The 19,465-nt window shown below is 34.9% G+C and overlaps 1 long non-coding RNA gene across 1 annotated transcript; it reads right to left on the reverse strand.

Moving 5' to 3' along the window:
- Window positions 1–7,275: 7,275 nt before the first annotated feature.
- Window positions 7,276–7,725, reverse strand: LOC109122904 (uncharacterized). The gene is made up of 2 exons (XR_002030423.2): window positions 7,642–7,725; window positions 7,276–7,544 (listed from the first exon to the last, which is right to left on the reverse strand). It is a non-coding gene; the product is annotated as an uncharacterized LOC109122904 (long non-coding RNA).
- Window positions 7,726–19,465: the final 11,740 nt, after the last annotated feature.

The following is a 19,465-nucleotide window of genomic DNA, read 5'->3' on the forward strand; positions in this document are numbered from 1 at the left end:
AGACAATATTCAAGTGAAACTACCAAGTGAGATTGTGTGGAAGTTGAAAGACGTGAGATTTATTCCTAGTTTAAAAAAAATAATCTCGGCGAGTCAACTTGATCAAGAAGGTCATTGTACAACCTTCACAAGGAATGAATGGAAGATTACCAAGGGAGTTATGGTCATAGCTCATGGAAAAAAGAGTGGTACTCTCTATGTTACTTCTAACATGGAGAATATCGTTGCAGTTGCAAAATCAGATGAAGAATCGAAAATCTAGCACTAGAGACTTGATCATGAGAAAGAAAGGAATGAAAGGTTCTTATTTCAAAGAGGAAACTATCAAATCTGAAATCAGTAGACATTGGTCTATGCGAGGATTGTATTTTCGACAAACAGAAAATGTTCAGTTTCTTAAAGATCGGTAAGCCATCCTAATTAGTGAAGAAAAAGTTGGTTCACACAGACATGTGGGGGCCATCATCAATTTCATCTATTGGAGGCTTATTATACTATGTCACCTTCTATGATGACTCTACTAGGAAGGTATGAATTTATCTTCTAAAAAAAAAAAAATCAGAAGTTTGTGATGCTTTTAGAAAATGGAAAGCCACGATAGAGAACGAGATAGGCTTGAAAGTGAAGCATTTGAAGTTTGACAATGGAGAAGAGAATACAGATGAAAAGCTTAAAGAGTTTTTCGTAGCTAATAGAATTAAATTGGAAAAAAATGTTCCAAAGACACCTTAGCAGAATGGTATAGTAGAGCACATAAAAAAAAAACTCTAAATGAACGTGCAAAAACATGAGAATACATGTAGGCATACCTATGATGTTTTGAGTTGAATTGTTACCACAACAATCTACCTTATCAACCCTAGGACTTCAATTTATAGGATATGTGTAATGCAGGCTTTGTTGATATTGACAGAGCAAGAGATGTCGACAACAAAAAAAGCACTATAGGATATGTGTATTCTCTTAAAGGAATTACAGTGAGTTAGGTTTCTCAATTGTAGAAAGTTGTAGCTCTTTCCACTACTTCGATGGAATATATTGTTGTTATAGACGCCAATAAGGAGATGATTTGGCTTCAAGATTTCTTGGAAGAGTTAGGAAAGAAATAGGAAAATAATGTCCTTTATTCTAAAGGTCAAAGTGTGATGCACTCAGCAGAGAATTTGTCTTTCCATGCCAGAACGAAGCAAATTAAGATGAAGTATCATTTCATTCGATCTCCTTTAGAGGACAAACCTCTTAAACTTAAGAAGATTCATGGAAATCAAAACCCTACAGATATGCTAAGAAAGATGGTGACAATTGACAAACTAAATTTATGTTCGACTTTGGTTGGCTTGCAAACATAGAAGAAGAGAGATGAGTTGTTGCATTGATCTTGTGTGAAGACATAACTAAAGTAAGTCTTCAAGTGGGAGATTGCTGGCAATGAAGATATGAAATGCAAATGGAGAATCTCACAACCATATATGCGTGTGTATGATATATATATAAAGAATGTTGGATAAGGAACTTATGGACATAGGTAGATCAAAATTGTGTATTGCCATTTATAGTTAGCAATAGTGTGTGGTTTGCATAGAAACCAAATCAAAATCGTGTATTGTTATTTATATATTTGACAATAACGTGTGATATACATAGCAACCTGGTGGTGGGAAGAGCTTATAAATAGAGGTCTCATTTCCTCATTCTAATCATCTTATAGTTAAGAGAAAAAAAAAGTGGTATAATTCTTTAAGTGTCTAAGTGAGGTTCTTTTGAGAGTTAGAGAATTATTATTCTCTTAGGTGTAATCGAGTTTTGGGTTTGTGAGGAGTGAGTGCTTGTAAACACTTATGGTTGTTTTTCTCTCTATAGTGAAGATCTACAGTATTTCTATAGACGTAACCTATTTTGGGTGAACCACGTAAATTTGTGTGTTGTTTTGTCTGTTTCATTTAGTTATTATTTCCACGTTATTTTTATCATGGTGTTTTGGAAGGTTAATTTCCTAACACAATCAATAGACATAAAATAAAACGTAATGTTACAAAACTTAGATATTAACAAAAATAAAAAATAAAAACTCTCACCTCTAGCTCTTGAGATTGGAAAAATCAAGTACATTTTAAACTTAGCAACAACTAACAAATCACTTAAACTAAGAAATGAAGTAAAGAGAAAAAAAAGGCATGTAAGCAAAATAGATTTACATGAACAATATGAATGTGTGCAATAGTAGTTAGTTATTGTTTCAAATTTATAAAGGAATTAAAAGGGGTTATTTTATTCATTATTATTTGTTTTTAAAAAAAATGGCAATTGGTATTCTAGTATGAAGTATGTTTTAATCTTTTTAAATTAAAAAGAAAATAGTTAATCACTTTTTTCAAATATTTTCATCTTATTATATCCTATTCTAATTTTTCCAAATTCAAAATTTTGGAGTAATTGATAACCAAACATGATTTCGTAGCTCATTCCTCTTATTTATTTAGTCTAATTTCAAAAGACCCAAGAAAATTATAGGTAAAACTAGGTGTCAAACATTTTACCCCTCGAGGGACATATTGTAAAAGAATGTTGTATTTTATATTTAAATAAATAATTTGAGGTCTCAAGTCCCAAAGTATCCCACTCTTTCTTGGGCTTCAATTCACTTCATTTTTCATTATTATCAGTAGAAGCTGGGGACAACCACTTGTATTCCAAACTCTCTTGCCTTACATAAAAAATTTCATCTAGACCTTCTAGTGAAGATAGCTATTCCTATCAAAGAATGGTGGATAATTAATGCAACTACCAATACCAACTCAATTATTTCACTAATTAAAATTATAGGAATTGAAACAACTTAATGTTTAAAAAATCACTTACTCTAATACCATTTGAAAGTTCTTGTCTTGATTATTAACAAAACTACCCAATGGGTGATGAACAAATAGTCCAAGTGACATAACCCCAAATTTTAATTTTTAATCATGATAATTCAATTTATTGTTGAATCCTCAATTTGACATAAGATATACCATGGAGAAACCACCTACTAAATTTTCTAGAAACTTTGTTATTGTAAAATGCCATAGATGGCAATCAATTGCAAATAATCCATTAAAAATAAAATAAATTTATACAATTTTACCTGATTCAAATTATGAAGTTTAATTCAAATATGACATAAGCTCACTTTCAACTAAATAAACAAGATGGGATCAAATATATATAAAATAAAATATGATATGTTAGGATATTTTATACAATAGGAATGACATCCTAATAAATTAAGACATATTATATTATGAGCATTGGATATGTTAGATTATGGCCATCATTGAATTGTGGAATGAATAAAAAAAAAATGAAAATATATTGTATCGCGTTATTATTTTGTAAATCTTTAAAGCATATAATATAATGCATCAACCATAGGTTGTCTCGTAGCTAGACACAATAATTTTGATTTTTAAGATGGGTGAATGATTATTAAAGATTTACAAAATAATAATGCAAATAATAAGATGGGTGAATGAAGCCTTCTCCATCCACTCTACAAGGCGTCCCCACCTTTCCTTACCTGCATTAGACAAACATAAAGATCGTGAGTAGATTAGCAACAATGAGGAAATAACAGCAAGACAAAATGAAAGTGATAAAAGCATAGTCTACTTGGAATCTCCAACGAGATTCTGTCCGGACCCTTAGATGAACTACTCCAAGGGTCGGACACTAAAACATGCCCCTTAGCCCAACCTTTGCTCGAGTTCTGAAGATTGGTCACAAACTGGAGAGAATGAATATGGGCAAACAAGTTGAACCTCTCATTTGGGCTCATCTTGATAGTGTAAATGAACAAGATTTCCAACAGTGAGAGATCTAATCAGAAGAACATGTCCAACACATTGCACCTCATCAGTATCCATACAACGTTCAAATGAAGGAAAGCAAATGGAATTTAGGTGAAGTGAATAAATTGTTTGAGAAGGGACGGAAAGGGAAAACAGAGCTTTGTAACAAAATTCTCATTGGTAAAGTATATCATGTTATTCGAAATGTCAACTAATGATAAAGCTTCACCCTCTATTAACTGAATCAAGATGGTGTCCGGAATATGAAAATGAGCCTAGAACTCCTTCTTGGACAGGTCCCCAACTAGGCGATCCGGCCTCAAGCGCCCGACTCTATTATTTTTTCATCCACCTTGTTAAGGCCATCCATTAGAAGAAGTAACTCATTTTCTGTCCATTTGATCCGACAGGCCTGGGCTATGTGGAAACCTGCACAGATCAACGTAGTTCTCAGAACCAATCACCCGACCCGTCCGTCGTTCGGTGTTACCCTAGTGATGGACACCTAAACCTAAATGAACTATAATTCGAATCTAGACAAATTTAGCTACGAAAACTTACAAAAAAAAAAAAAACTCATTCACAAATGAAAAATGAAGAATTGCACACATCGTGATGGAAACAAAAGTGTGAGACGACAACACAAATACAATGACAACGTAGAAGCAAACAAGAAGTCTAAAACGCCATAGATCTGGACACCAATACGTCCACTCCAAACAAGTAGAAGAAGCGAGTGAGAAAACCAAAATGCCCCAAATCTGGACATTGATATGTCCATTTTCTCTCCAAACAAATAATACCAACACAATTGGAAAAGAAAAAACAAACACAACAAAGGACGAACCGATAGTAGAAAAATTACCAAAGTCAAAATTGAAATGATTTCTGGTCCGGTAGCAAACTAGTCAGTGGCGACAATGAAGTTAAAAGGAAACAATTAGTAGTAAGCATAGTGACAGTGAAAGAGCATTAAGCAACAAAAAGTCAAAAAGTGAACCAAATGGGTGAGAACTTACTATTTATATGGAACGGAAACCTAGGTAGCCCAAGAGATACGCCGTTTGACAACACTTACCAAGATTAATAAAATGACACATCGCCTGACAGCCAACCTTGGTCAATGTGACCTATCATTAAGGCACCAAATGACACACATCCCTTGGCACCCCAAAACTTGAAAAATAGACAATTCGTCATACCCTAACCTATCAGCAACCCTATCGGATAGAGGCAGACAGATTAAGAGGCATTGTGTGAAGCTTCCCTCCACGTGTCTTTCCTAAGCTCAAGACCTTTTGGTCGTCCAAGGTAAGTAGATAATCCATCTGGAAGCAATCTGTTAGGACCAAGACAAGTTCCGTCTAGCGCAAAAGGAAAGTCATATTTCATTCTTTCCAATGCCAGATGAAATTGACAAACTAAGCCAACTGGGACTTCCAGATGAACAAACCAACCCAACTGAAAATTTCAAGCATTTGACAGATAATTAATCACACTCAATGCTTGAGCAACAATCTAGATGACATTTACACCTAAAAATCAATGTCAATCAGCCATTACACGCAATCAACGACATTAACAAAACACAAATGCACAGTCAACGATGTGGTTTGAGATTCTTACATGACAACCAACAAACGACACCAATTAGCAACTTTTGTTTTGTATTGTGAAACCAAGGTTTGGTTAATCTTAGTTTTGATGATAACAAAACAAGGTTTAGAACTAATGATTATATTTCAAGTATGATTAGGCAAGACAATTTCCAAAGTGGGAATCACAAAGACAAATTAAGCCAAAGAGAAATCATTAAAAAGAATAAGACCTCAAAGAGAAGTGTTTTTCAAGACCCAAGCTTCATAAGATCTCTTTGTAAGGTTGTTGGTGCATAAGGATTTTCATGCATTACATTCTTTACTTATACACCAAAATCATCCAAGAGTTTTTTTTATTTTAAATCCTTTAAAATTGGATGATTTCATGTTTTCAACTAAAACCTTGTGTCAAATGTTTTCCAAACTTGTTTAAAAGGTTTTAAGTTGAAAAAAATTAGTTATAGGCCAAAAACGGCTCAACCAGTTGAACCGGATGAGGAATCGGTCGATCCCTAGCTAAATTGGTCTAGGAGTGCAAGAAAACCTTTTCTCTATTCTAGAACGGTTGTTTAATCGGTCAAGGTTGAACCTCAACCGGTCGATCCCCACCTCAACTGGTCAAAGTCCGGTCAAGGGGTGGTCGAGGTCCAACGATCACCTGTCAAGCATTAAATGCTAATGGCTGGTCAACTGATCGACCCCCAACTCAATCGATGGAATCCCCAACAGCTAGTTTGGCATTTTTTTCTCTATAAAAAAGCTCCAATCTTCATTTTTTCTAGAGTTTAACCTTCCTAAACCTTTCTTGAATATATTTGAGCCTTGAGAGAGATTAGTTTTGAGTGCACCATTATTCTAAAGCTTGCATATCATTAGTGCACCATTCAATCCTAGCTTTCTTGTATCATTTGAGTCCTAAAGTTTTGTACTAGGATTTTGTGAGATCCATTATTATCTTTATTTGTAAATATTTGAGAGGAAGAATCTAAGTGTGAGATATCACTTAGGGATTCTCAAGTGTGGGGTATCACTTGAGGGGTTATTCAAGATTGAAGTATCTCTTGAGGTTTGTAAATGGTGTTTGAAGCCAAAAGTCCAAAAGGATGGATTGGAACCATAATCCAATTTTATTGCTTGAAGGCTTGGTTTGGAAGCCTTAAATTAGGGAACCTCAAGCTTGGGATGGAAGCTAGAGGAAAGTGGATGTAGGCCAAGTTGCGTCGAACCACTATAAAAATATTGTGTTTGCATTCTCTTTTCCTTATTCTTTTACTTTATATGCAATTGTTTTTATATTGTTTTATTATATATTTGCATATAATTGTCTCTTGCATTCATACAATTTAAATTTGAAAAAAGAGATCATCACCCTATTCACTCACCCTCTAAGGTGATTACCTTAGATTGGACTAGCCTATTTTTTCTAACAAGTATGATTACCCAATCCACGCTAAGATGATGGCAATTGACTACCTTATTAAGGCATAGTATCCACCACGACGATGATCATCATTGTAAGAAAGGCGTGAATGGACAATCAACGTTGTGACAATGACGCCATATGTTCTATACGAACCCCTCCAAAAGCATGAAAAAGGTACATGCGAACATAGCCATTCAAAAAGTTGAATTCACTCTTACTAGATTCTAACTTAAGCTTTGGAGGAGTGTGCTTGGGCCACTTGTTCGGACATCCTTTTGTGCAGTGAAGAAGTCCGTCTAACTCTAGTGAAGCTAGATGGACCTGTATCTAGCTAGCACAATGCCAACAATTCCCGCATGGTTATCTAATAGGGATCGAGGTATAACAGTTTCAACTTTTTTTTATTAAATAAAGAAGAAAAATGAAATTGAAACAGTAGCCATCATCTTTTATTTATTTTTATTATTGATTGCACATCTCATATGCTCATCAATGTGATATATAATGCAAAGAAACACTTGAGTTAGTTTCCTTGCTGTCCAATGATGGTTTCGAGTGTGAGCTTCTTAATATCACAGTCACACACATGATTGATGCATTTACAAGGAGGACAAGTTGGACAAAGAAATTTGCAGTCGTCTGGAACACTACAACGCCATGAGACTACTCTTCTTGCTTCACCTCCCATTGGAAAACCTGCCACCATATGATTAATTTCATCACATATACTATACCCAAATGTAACATAAAACAATTAACCAAATATTAATATACGAAGAGAAAAGAAACTAACATGAAGCAATGATTAAGAGAGCAACCAAGAAAACAAACTTAGTTGAAGCTTTCTCCATATCTATATATTGATTTGTAAGTATAGTGTTGGCCTTGTTTGTAGTAGAGTAAGATGGGCTTTTCCATCGCACATATTTATAGGTGAAACCATAAGATATTTTATTGTAAAAAAAAGAAAAAAATCTCTCTTAGTATATTTGATTGACAGTATAAAATAGAATATGATATGCATATCATATAGGATATCATTTTAATAGGCAAATCCTAAAAATTTATTTTCTATAGGATATGGTATCCCCAATATAGTTATCTCCAATAATCTGATACATGGTTATGGTAGGTTTATATAAGTAAAAAAATGAAATAAAAAATATATTTTATTTCAATATTTGATATTTATTCGAAACAAAAATTATATTACATCCTAATATTAACTATTGAAAGGCATAAAATCTCTTTCACATTTAATACTATTTGGAAATCATTCATTTTATATTTTATTATTTAGTTAGTAATTAATTTCTTTATTGATGATATTCACAATTAAAAGATTTCAAATTGATAAATAAAAATATTATATTATGTGGTTAAATATATAAAAATTATTTTTAAATATTAAATATAAATATATTAATCTACGTTGTATTTTATACATATTTTTCTAATTATGTTCTTCAAACTAAAATTTTAATTTGTTAATGAATTTTTTAATTTGCAAAAAAAAAAATTAAAAAAATTAAAGAAAATCGATGAGAAGAATAAATTTATAGTCAATATATATATATATATATATATATATAAATTTTCTAAATTGAAAATCTAGAAATAATGTTGCATAATATAAAAAATAATCAAAATTTTAATTCACACAATTGTGTTAAACTAATAGAAATAAAACAATATCACAATAATTAAAATAACAAAATCCATCCATTCATAAAAAGTATATAAAAAAATTTTCGAAAGCATATTAATTCTATTGTTTTTTCTAAAATGAAACAATTTCACTAAATGATATAATTTTTATTAAAGATGGTTAAAATGCAATTTGTATTGAAAATTTTAAATTATTAAATTTAATTTTTTTCACTATTCTAGGTGAGTGCCTTCAACATTCTAATTCCCACAAATGACGCCAATTGTTAGCATTAACCTTTTTTGTTCTCCTTTTTTTTTTTTCTTATGTCTTATATTTGGATTATATCCTCTCTTTATAAATAAAGGATCTTCAACTACTTGCCTTCCACTTTCACCACGTTACATCAAACTTTTGCACACTTATGAGCATGCTCAACTGTTACTCACTCGTGGGTCATATTCGCTTTAATAACATTTTATTAAGGGTGACCATGTCTACCACTATACATTATTTTTTGCACTATTCTCTTCCCAACGCATTTTTCATTTGCTTGACAAGACTAACTTGAATGCCCAGGAAAGATGTTTCCTAGGTGCCTGAACCTGAGTGAATTTGTTGGACACAAGTCTCTTGGTACCAACAATCTTCCTATTTCTAGTCGTACACCAACAGGTAGATGCATTAGAAATCAAGATTGGGATTGAAGGGGAACTGCTCTTTTTCATTTTTCAAAATTCTCCACATTTAATGCTTGTCATGATGCTCACTCCATGTGGTGACTTTGCATAATTAGTTGGCTCTTCGCCACTACTTCTCCTATTGCCTTGCGCCAGTGGTCATATCGGTTTCATCAAGCAAGGTGAGTTACTAGAGTGGTTAGTGTCTGCCCTTATCCTTCATCACCTTACTATTATGTCTCTTTGTTCCACGTGAGTCTTTCCTTACTTGTGATTTCTCCTAGCGGAGCTTTGGCTCTGGTTTTGGTATCTTCTTCGACAATAGGAAATCGACTACACACTTTACTCTAAAGGCCAAATATTAGACTTTTTTGCACTCAGCCAGGTCAATATTTCATTCTTTCTCCATTGTATACTTTTTCCTTGTGCTTTTGGTAGTGGCTTAAGGTTTATTTGTGTTTGGATGGGACACAACCTAGCTTTATTGATTCCTATATTTTCTCTTTTGGAGTCTTCTCCATCCCCAACTTTTTTGCAATTTATTTATGTCACTAGGGCTTAATTAACATGGATTGATAAGCCCTAATTTTGCTATTCTTGATTTTTACCTTACGCTTTTGGCTCCTTACCCAAGATCCCATTTCATTATATTAGAACCTAGCTAGCTCTAGCTTCTAAGTTAATGGAGAAATGAAAGGATCCCTCAACGAAAAAAAAAACCTAGAGCGACCTCAAGTGCTATTGTACAACCTCATGTTGGCATAGTGAATGATTTTTCTATTGATGAATTTTGATCTTCATTTCTAATCCTGGATGATGTTTATGTTGTTCTAACTCAGAATAAGGTCACGAGTGACTGCTCCTTGCACTCGATGTGTTTCTCCCAAGAATAGTTTAACGTCAGGCTTAAGTTTTTACTTTAGTGAGACAATTCCTTAATTTTTCCCAAATTCCTCTTTCTCACAACCACTCAAACACCATTCACATTCTAATGGGGTGTAGTGTTCTAAACCATATATCTTTTCAATTTGGAGTTTTCCTTGCTGGAGATTTTTTTTATCTATATATGAAGCGAAACAAATGAAGAAAATTTCTACTCTTAGCTCATAGACGATTTTCTAGATGGTGACAAGTTTTTTGAACTCCAACAAAGGTTGGGTTCTAGGGCATGTCATTGTGTCCAAAAATTTGGAGTCCTCAACAACATTATGATTTGAACCATACTATGGATATTCTGAGTACGTTATCGCTATGGTGATTTTTTCTTTTAATTTTTTTTTCAATTGCTTACACGGGTGCTTTTTTTCACCCAATTGAGTAGAGTTAGGCCATCAAGTTGAATAGATAGAGAAAGCCTCGACTCAACCACTTATACTATATTAGCACAATTCAATAGTTGTACACTTTCTTACTTTTTGAATCAAATTTGAGAGTCGTTCTTGCTTGAGTTGATCCATTTATATCGCAAGTTCTCTCTTGCATCACTTCAAACCCATTAGTATCCATTGTGCATTTCTTTATGAAATATCTTCATTAATATGAGGTTGCCCACATAGTGGATTTCGAGGCAAGGGTTGTTTTGCACGTCGAGAAAGAAAATAAGAGTAAAGGTACTTTACATTAGACTTGAGCCAACAAAGCAATTGGAGAAACTTCTTAGGCATCGAAATCCAGATCTTGTCATCAACCTACCCTTTCTAAGTCTAAAACAAATTCATCCCTTCATTCTTTTGAGCGGGTTCAAGGGGCCCACATTAGCTAATTTTTTTGTCCTAATTGTCCTACCTTTGTCATTTTTGAAGATCTAGAATAGATGGAAGATGAGACTCCCAATTTGGTTGCTACCTACAAAATTTAGACAAGTAAGGGAAAGAAGACTAAGACTTCATCATCTTTTGCTAACCCAACCCCAATTGGTATTCCCCCTACCATCTCGACTTCTCCTATACCATAGGGAACTGGTGTACCTTCTCCTCTTCAAGCAATCTAAGGCAAAGTTATGGTGTCTAGCCTTCACCTCTATGCACCTCCAAAGCTCCCACCTAGTAGGGATTTATCTTCAAATGAGATGAATAGGATTCTAAATCAATATCCCTCTTTTACTACCCTAGACATTCCACTTTTTGATGTTAAGGCGTTATTCCTTCTGATGGAGTGAGTTAAGGTGGAGGCCCTCGAGCATCCAGAATTGAATATATCCTCCAACGTCTCCGTAGGCACTCTGGTGTGCATGGTTCAATCAATCACAGTGATTGGGGGTTTAGATGGTGACCAAATCACTGAGATGGTAATTATCTACTTTGAGTTTCTAATTGGCTTTTTTACTAACGTCGTCATATCATTTTATCAAAAAAAATATTGTTAGATGTAGGAAATTGTTATGATACATGATTTAAATTGGTTTTGATTGCTCTTTATCGACAAATTGGAGGCAAAAAATAAGTTAGGAATTTACACACCTCAAGTAAGAGAAAAACAAAAAACATTGGAAGTTGCAATGGAGTTGGTACGCCAGGAGAATATCAAAACTGACAAAGAAATAAGGTTCTTCAAGCATTTGTATGCACCCTTCGTGTTGAGTGTGAAAATTTGAAAACAGAACATGAAGAACTTCTCACTACCCAACAAAAAAACCTTGAAGAGTTAGCTTAAGCTTGGATTGAGTTGGAGTAGATGAAAGTAGCCACACTGAACCAAAAAAGGAAGTTGGCCATAGATTTCACTAAGCAGGTGGATGAGATGTACAAATATGTTTATTGACATTGTAAGAAAAAACATAAAATCCTTATGGACTTTGACACCAATGAAGACTTCATAATCGTAAAAGGAATTTCATCAAGAGGAAGTCTCCTCATACTCGCCTGCTTTTGAGACGATCGTCATAGTTAGGACAGATGTTCTCGATGCCTAGGCAATCACTCCAAATACAAAGGTGGAAAATGAACTAATGCTTGGACACCAAGAAGCTGCCCTGACTATGAAGGCAACATGTAAGACAAAGGGCATACCAGATCCTACTGATGGTGGGGTTGAGAAAACCCCGATTGATGAAATTGATGTTTGACTACTCATCATTGTTTTTCTCAAACAATTTTTATGTTTTTCTTATCGTGCTTTATATGCACCTTTATTTTTTATTTTTTAATACAACGTTACATTTTTTTTTAAGGTCACTTTATTAAAAATATGGTTGGCCCTTGGCCTTTTTACATAAGACTTTACCTTTCCTCAACCAGTTTTAATGTTGGGGCTTTTAATGCCTTTAGCTCGATACTCTTTAGCAGATTTTTCATTTTGGCCATTTTTGCTTTTCTAGGCTTCCTCAACACCTTTGTCCTATGGCTTTGTTACTGCTATAAACCCAAGATATGTACACATTGCTATCACTATTCACTTTTCAAATTTTGATAAATCACCTTTTATTTACTAGTAGTATTTTTTTATATTAGAAATATTCCAAGGTCGAGGAATGAGTTCCCTACTCAAACTTCTTAAATAATATGACCCATTCTGACCAACTTCTCTCACCACATGTGGACTTTCCTTATGGGCTTAAAGCTTTCTTGTCCTTGGATTGGTTGTGTTTTTTAATACCCACCACAGGACCATATCACTAGGTCTTCAGATCTGAGGTCTTGCTTTCTTATTGTAATAGGCAGCCAGCCACTTGCTACTTGTATGCCTTTGCTCTTATCAAGGTGACCTCTCGTAGTTCATCAACCTAATCTAAGTTAGCTTTCAAAGATTCCCTATTTGAATCTTGCACAACCATGGAGGTTCATAGAGTTGGCAATCCTATCTCAATTGGGATCATAGATTCCATCCCGAATACCAAGTTGAAAGGTGTTTCCCCAATCGAGCTTTTTTGCATTGTTCGATGTGCCCACATCACTCTAGGCAATTTCTCAACCCATTTTCCTATCGCTCTAGATAACCATTTCTTTAGGGCATATATTACTGACTTATTGGTTGCCTCTGTTTGACCATTGGATTGAGGGTACCTTGGATTGGAATAAATACTTTTTACTTTCAATTCTTTGCAAAAATCCTTGTAAACTAGACTATCATTTGTGGAATCTCGAATCGGCACACAATGTTCTTTCAAATGAATTTTATGACATCTCCATCTTTTATGGTAGAATACACTTCAGCTTCAACCCATTTGCTAAATAATTTGTTACAACAAGAAGCAACTTTCTTTACGCGGGTGTCATCAAGAGTGGCCTTACAATGTTAATTTCGCACTGGGAAAATGACAAAGGGCTGCTTAGTGGAGTCAAGTTATCTGACAAGATACGGGGTATCCAGGCATGTATTTGGCATCTATCACATTCTCGCACCATTATTAGCTAGTAGTACCCTTGGGAACAAGCTCGATGGGCTAACTTCCATTCCTCGGATGGGTTTCGCACACACTTTCATGCAGTTTTGACAAAACATATTGGGTTTTACTAGATCTTAGACACTTTAGATAAAGGCCTCAAAATGACCATTAGTACAACTCTCCTTGTATGATGTTATACTGAGATATGATGATGCAATCCAATATGCCAAATGTCTATCTTTAAGCAGCTTGTCATGCAATAAATATTCTACTATTAAGTCCATCCAACATAGGCTACAACTTTTAACCTGACTAATTTGTTCCCTAAATGGAAGAAGTGAGGGAGAGACAAAATGAATTGGCCTAGTAATACATAGGGAGAAATATCGTTTAGAGAATGTGTATTCCTACTGCGATTCTGACCAATGCGTCTACCTAAGAGTTGTCTTCTTTGGGCACTCGAATGATGCACCACTCCTTGATTTTGGCATGTACCCGCTTTACCGTTTTGAGGTAGTGCATCATCTGCTCATCCCTTGCCTTGTATTCCTCTTACACTTGATTCACAATGAGCTATGAGTTATTATTTATGACTAGCTATTCTACGAAGAGGGCTACGACTAACTCTAGCTCAATTATGAGCACTTCATATTTGGTTTCATTATTCGAAGTCTAGAAAGCCTAGTTGCACTGTCTACTCTACTCGATCCCTCGTGGTGATTGCAAAATGAGCCTATCCCTTTTCTACATACAAAATCCACCATGGGGCTTTCAATGTTTGGGTTTTTATGCCGAATCGTTGCCATTCTATGAGGAAGTAGGCCAAAACCCATTCCTTGATTGAAAGCTATAAGAGAAAACGAATTCCAAATTCACTTAGCTTTCAAACCACTTAACCATCTATCTTAACAAATTTGACTTTTATAAATTCACCTTGAATGGAAAATTTGTCAACACATTTACCAGGTGCACTTAGAAATATGGGTATAACGTCTTCATCGCCATTTGTAGTGCTAAGACCATCTTTTCTATTAAAGTGTACCTTTCTTCTACTTGAATCAAAGCCTTGCTCATGTAATAGAATAGTTATTGTTGTCCTTGCTCGCTGACTCTAAATAGCATTGTGGTGACTGCTACCTATGAGGTGACTAAATACATACACAGTACTTCCCTTGCTTGTAGACTACTAAGCATCGAATGAGGGACCATGTACTGTTTGATCAAGAGGAACATTGTTTCACACTTGTCGGTCCACTCATATGATTTCATGTTACGTAAGACTTAAAAAAATGGCTAAAGTCGATTAGTGGAATGGGAGATGAATCGTCCTAGTGCTACAAGCTTTCCAGTCAATCGTTGCACCTCCTTAATGCCCCTTATTTGCTCGAGATCTACTTTTATCCCTCTTTCAATCATGAGGAAGCCTGATAACCTACCTATCCCCACCCTAAAGCCGCACTTGTAGGGGTTCACTTTTATTTCGAACTATCGCAACAACTTGAATGCTTCCTCTAGGTCATGATATGATTGGTGCACTTCTTGTTTTTAATTAGTATGTCATCGATATAGACTTTCATTGTACTTCACAATATTGGCTTGAATGTCCTAGTCATTAAACAATGGTATGTTACCCTTGCATTTTTTAGCCCGAAAGGCATTATGTTGTAACAATACAACCCCTAAAGAGTTATGAATGTCATATTCTCTTAATTAGGGGAATACCATAGCATTTTATTATAGCCTAAAAAGGCATCCATGAAGGAACGTTGCTCATGTTCGAAAGTAGAATCAACTATTTGATTGATGCAAGAAATGGGGAAGCTATTTTTTGGACATGTTTCATTCAAGTTGATAAAATCGACGCACATGTGCCATTTCCCTCCTAGATACCCAATCCAAGTAAAACACTTCCTAAATGAACTCAACTTCCAAAAGTCTTTTTACTTCTTTCTGGATTATTTTCTATTGCTTAGGTTGGAACTTCCTTACCTTCTATTTTATAAGTTTTGTACCATGCCAGATTCCAAGCTTGTCACACATCAGTTTGGGGAGATTCTTGACATATCAGTCATCTCCCATGCAAAAACATCTATGTTCCTCCTGAGGAATTTTGCAATTCGACCCTTTTCTTCTAGGTAGAGATTTGCCCCAACAAATTTGTGAACTTATCTTCCTATCCTTGATCATGCCCACATGGATTAAGGGATCAACTATCAAAGATTCACACTTCTTAGCCTCATCTCATACAATAGTTGTTATCATCATTGTTCATCTAGGCCTTCGAGGGCTCCTTCATTCTCTAGCTTAGATTGTTTAAGCCCTATTTGGTAACATTGCCACAATACTAATTGACTCCCAAAGAAAGTACCTAAGATGAGTCATGAAACTCATCTTTTGATGATACATTGAGGAGGGTGGCTTTCATTTCATTCAGCCATGCTCACCTTAATTTTGCATTGTAGGGAGAGGGAGCACTTACTACCGAAAATTGCACATTTAAAGTGGTAGGGCCGACCTTAACTGATAATTCCATCTCCCCAATGGACCTTGTGGTTGATCTTATAAACCATTTCAATAGTTTGCTCAGGCTTTCGAGAGAAGACAAAGCAAACCCCATTTGTTTGAATGTAGACACATGTAGCAAATCTATGGAACTGTCTAAGTTTATCTGAATTCAACATCGAATTTTAACACTAAAAGTTCTAGTACCAAGGCACCCTTAGATGGGATAGCCACCCGTTTTAAGTCTGCCAAGGAGAATGTTAAGACCCCATCTATCTATTTCTCACTCCTAGGCTCAAAGGAGTAGTGTCCTATACTCATCGTACTTACCTACTCCATTCTGGTTGTAGCCTGTATTATTGCCCGTCTTTTATGTGTGGATTCCCACTGTCGATCAGACAACCATCCTTGGATTACTAAAATGGTTGGGGATGAAGTATTCAAAGTTGAATTTGTTGTCTGAATTGTTTGGACCTTGAGGCCTAAGTGTTTCCTATGGCTGGTGCTACTATGTGTGCAACATATTGCTTCAAAATTCCTACTTGAATCAGTTTTTCCACTAAGTACTTCAAGTGCCAACACTCCTCAATGGTGTGGTTGTGCTCCTTATGATACTTGAAAAATGGGTATTACTCTTAATAGCACTTAAATAATAGTTGAAAATCCAATAGGGAACACCCAGAAAGGAGAGAAGGGGAATGAGTGATTTAAAAATTTAAAAACAATATTTATAAATTATAACAAACTTTTCTTACTCCAATAGATATAAAAGATGTCTCAAATAAATAAATGGTTATACCTAAAATCTTTAGGTATATAAAAATATGATCTTTAATTTTTGGGATACCCTACATTAGGTTAGGGATAAAGATAAATAATTATTAATATCTAAAATATATGTTGAGATATGTTAGGGATAACAATAACCATCAAAATAACCAACCTAACAAACTTAACAATAATTCCCAACAAATCAATAATTAGTTATAAGTAACCACAAACACCAAGATAACCAATCCAACAATCTTAATAATCAATTAACCAATCAATTCAAGATGATTAATGTTATCAACCAAAATATAAGTAGGAATAAATAGATATGGATTTTTTTAAGAAAGTCCCATAATATAATAGGATTAATCAATTTAACCTATTCTAGGCAATTCAAACAAAATATCAAATATAAAAGATATAGATAATGAGGAATAATATTTTTACGTGGAAAATCCCCACAAACTTGGGGAGCTAAAAAATAACGAGGTATAAGACCTACCAATCTAAATCCATTATTAGAAATCAAGTTATACAAATTTACCTAGCCGTTTTACTCTAAAGACTTCCTCTTTAGTACCTACAACTTAATCCACATCCACGATGCAACAACTCCCTATTGCTCCCTAGTAGATCCTTCGATTGATCCCTCTGAATGGATTAAGGTTTCAACCAACAATTCAAAAAATCAAATCCTTGAATGAGAGATCAGGAATGGCAGGGTAATTAGGCCTTCTCTCAAGGAGTCTCTCTCTGAAGAATTAGAGGTTTCTCAAACGACATATTTTCAATCTTCCCAAAAACTCCACAATTTCTAATCCTCAAAGGGTTACAAGAAAGGTATTTATAGGAAAAAAAACCCTAAGGATTCGATATCTTAAGTTTCCAAATTAGAGTTTGATTGAAATTCATTCAAAATATGTTTCTAAACTTGACAGGACTAACATGACCTCTTGAGTGGTCTTAGACCGCTTAAGCGCTCCACTTGAGCGGTCCTTACCACTTGAACGGGCTAACTACTTAAGCGAGATTAATCGCTTAAGCAATCCTTGCTTCTTTTGAAAAATTATTTTAAAACATTTTAAGTCCAAAAATGATACTGAACCTTTTATACCTTAAATAAGCCTTAAATGCCACAAGTAAAACCTGTTTATACATACTTATAACTTCTCGGTTGGACAAATAGCAACTATTGATCTTCAATGGAGAGCAAGTCATTATCAAAAAAGACTTTTATGGCCAAACATAAATTGGAACAAAATAGCCAACATATAAATAAGACGCAATGTCCTAACAATACTCACAATGTCTATCATGATCTCTTTGTGTTGGCTCAGTTCTCATTGCTTAAAGCCATTTGAATTCGGGCATTGTTGTGATTGCAAGCGACAACTGTGCGTATGTTAGGTTCATGAGGGTCTAATTTGATGGTGATTTTGTTGTCTTCTCACGACCTTGTGCCTTCTTCCCTCCTAAGCCAATCCCCACATTGGAGTATTTGTTACTAATGTCACAAGGGGAGTGCGTTGGACGTGTTGTGGTTATAAGCTATTGTGATGCCACTAATAGATCATCTTCCAACATAGCATACGTGTTCGTCCTTTGGAATAGATCATCAATTATTTATAGGGGCTTCTTTGAGAGCAACTCAAAGAACAGGGTTCCTAAGTTTACGCACTACTTGAATGTCTACATGAGAGCGTCCATGTTATAGGTCTCTACTTGTGAAAGGGCCTAGTCAAATCGCCACATGAAGAGGCACAAAGTCTCATCTTTCTTTATTTTCATATGTTGAATGCTTCCTATGTTATACTTTTACCAGGTAGAGCATAGGATGTGAGCCACAAAGACTTTTAACATTTTGTGAAAGTTGTGGATTGAATTTGGGGTCAAACAATGGAACCAAGCTAGTGTGGGTCCCTAGAGGCTTGCTAAGAAAACTTTGAATAGAAATTTGTCATTTCCTATGTTCAATGTCATGACTTTTCAATAGTGCATGAGGTGATTGAACGGATCATATGACCTGTCATACATTGTAAACCTGGGTATCACGTACCCCCTTGGTGGTTCATAACAGACATTGTTTGAGGTAAAGGGAGTAGAAAGCATAGCATCTAAACATTAGGCTTCAAATTCTACCTACAAGGCACTCTTTATCCTACCATCCTCCTAGTTATGGGCTTGCTCAATGCGAGGCTCACTTCATAGGTCTTCCGTCATTGTTTTTCTAGGTGAGTGGTTTATGCGTTGTAATTCCCACAAACAACACCAATTGTTAGCATTAACTTTTTTTGTCCTCTCTTTCTTTTTTTTCTTTTTTCTTTTTTTCCTATGTCTTATATTTGGACTATATCCTCTCTTTATAAACTGAGAATCTTCAATTGCTTGCCCTCCATTTTCATCATGTTACATCAAACTATTGTGCACTTATGAGCATGCTCAACCGTTACTCATGGGACACATTCGCTTTAATAACATTTTACCAAGGGTGGCCATGTCTGCCATTACATATTGTTTTTTGCACTATTCTCTTCCTAGCGCATACTTCATTTGCTTGACAATATTGACCCAAATACCCAGGAAAGATGCTTCTTGGGCACCTAAACCCCGAGTGAATTTTCTAGAACTAGTCTCATGGTACCAATATATATAAAAGTATAAGTATTTTAGGGAATATGAAAAGATTGAAATG

This window comes from Vitis vinifera, chromosome 7 (genome assembly GCF_030704535.1).
Source record: "Vitis vinifera cultivar Pinot Noir 40024 chromosome 7, ASM3070453v1".
Classification (NCBI taxonomy): domain Eukaryota; kingdom Viridiplantae; phylum Streptophyta; class Magnoliopsida; order Vitales; family Vitaceae; genus Vitis; species Vitis vinifera.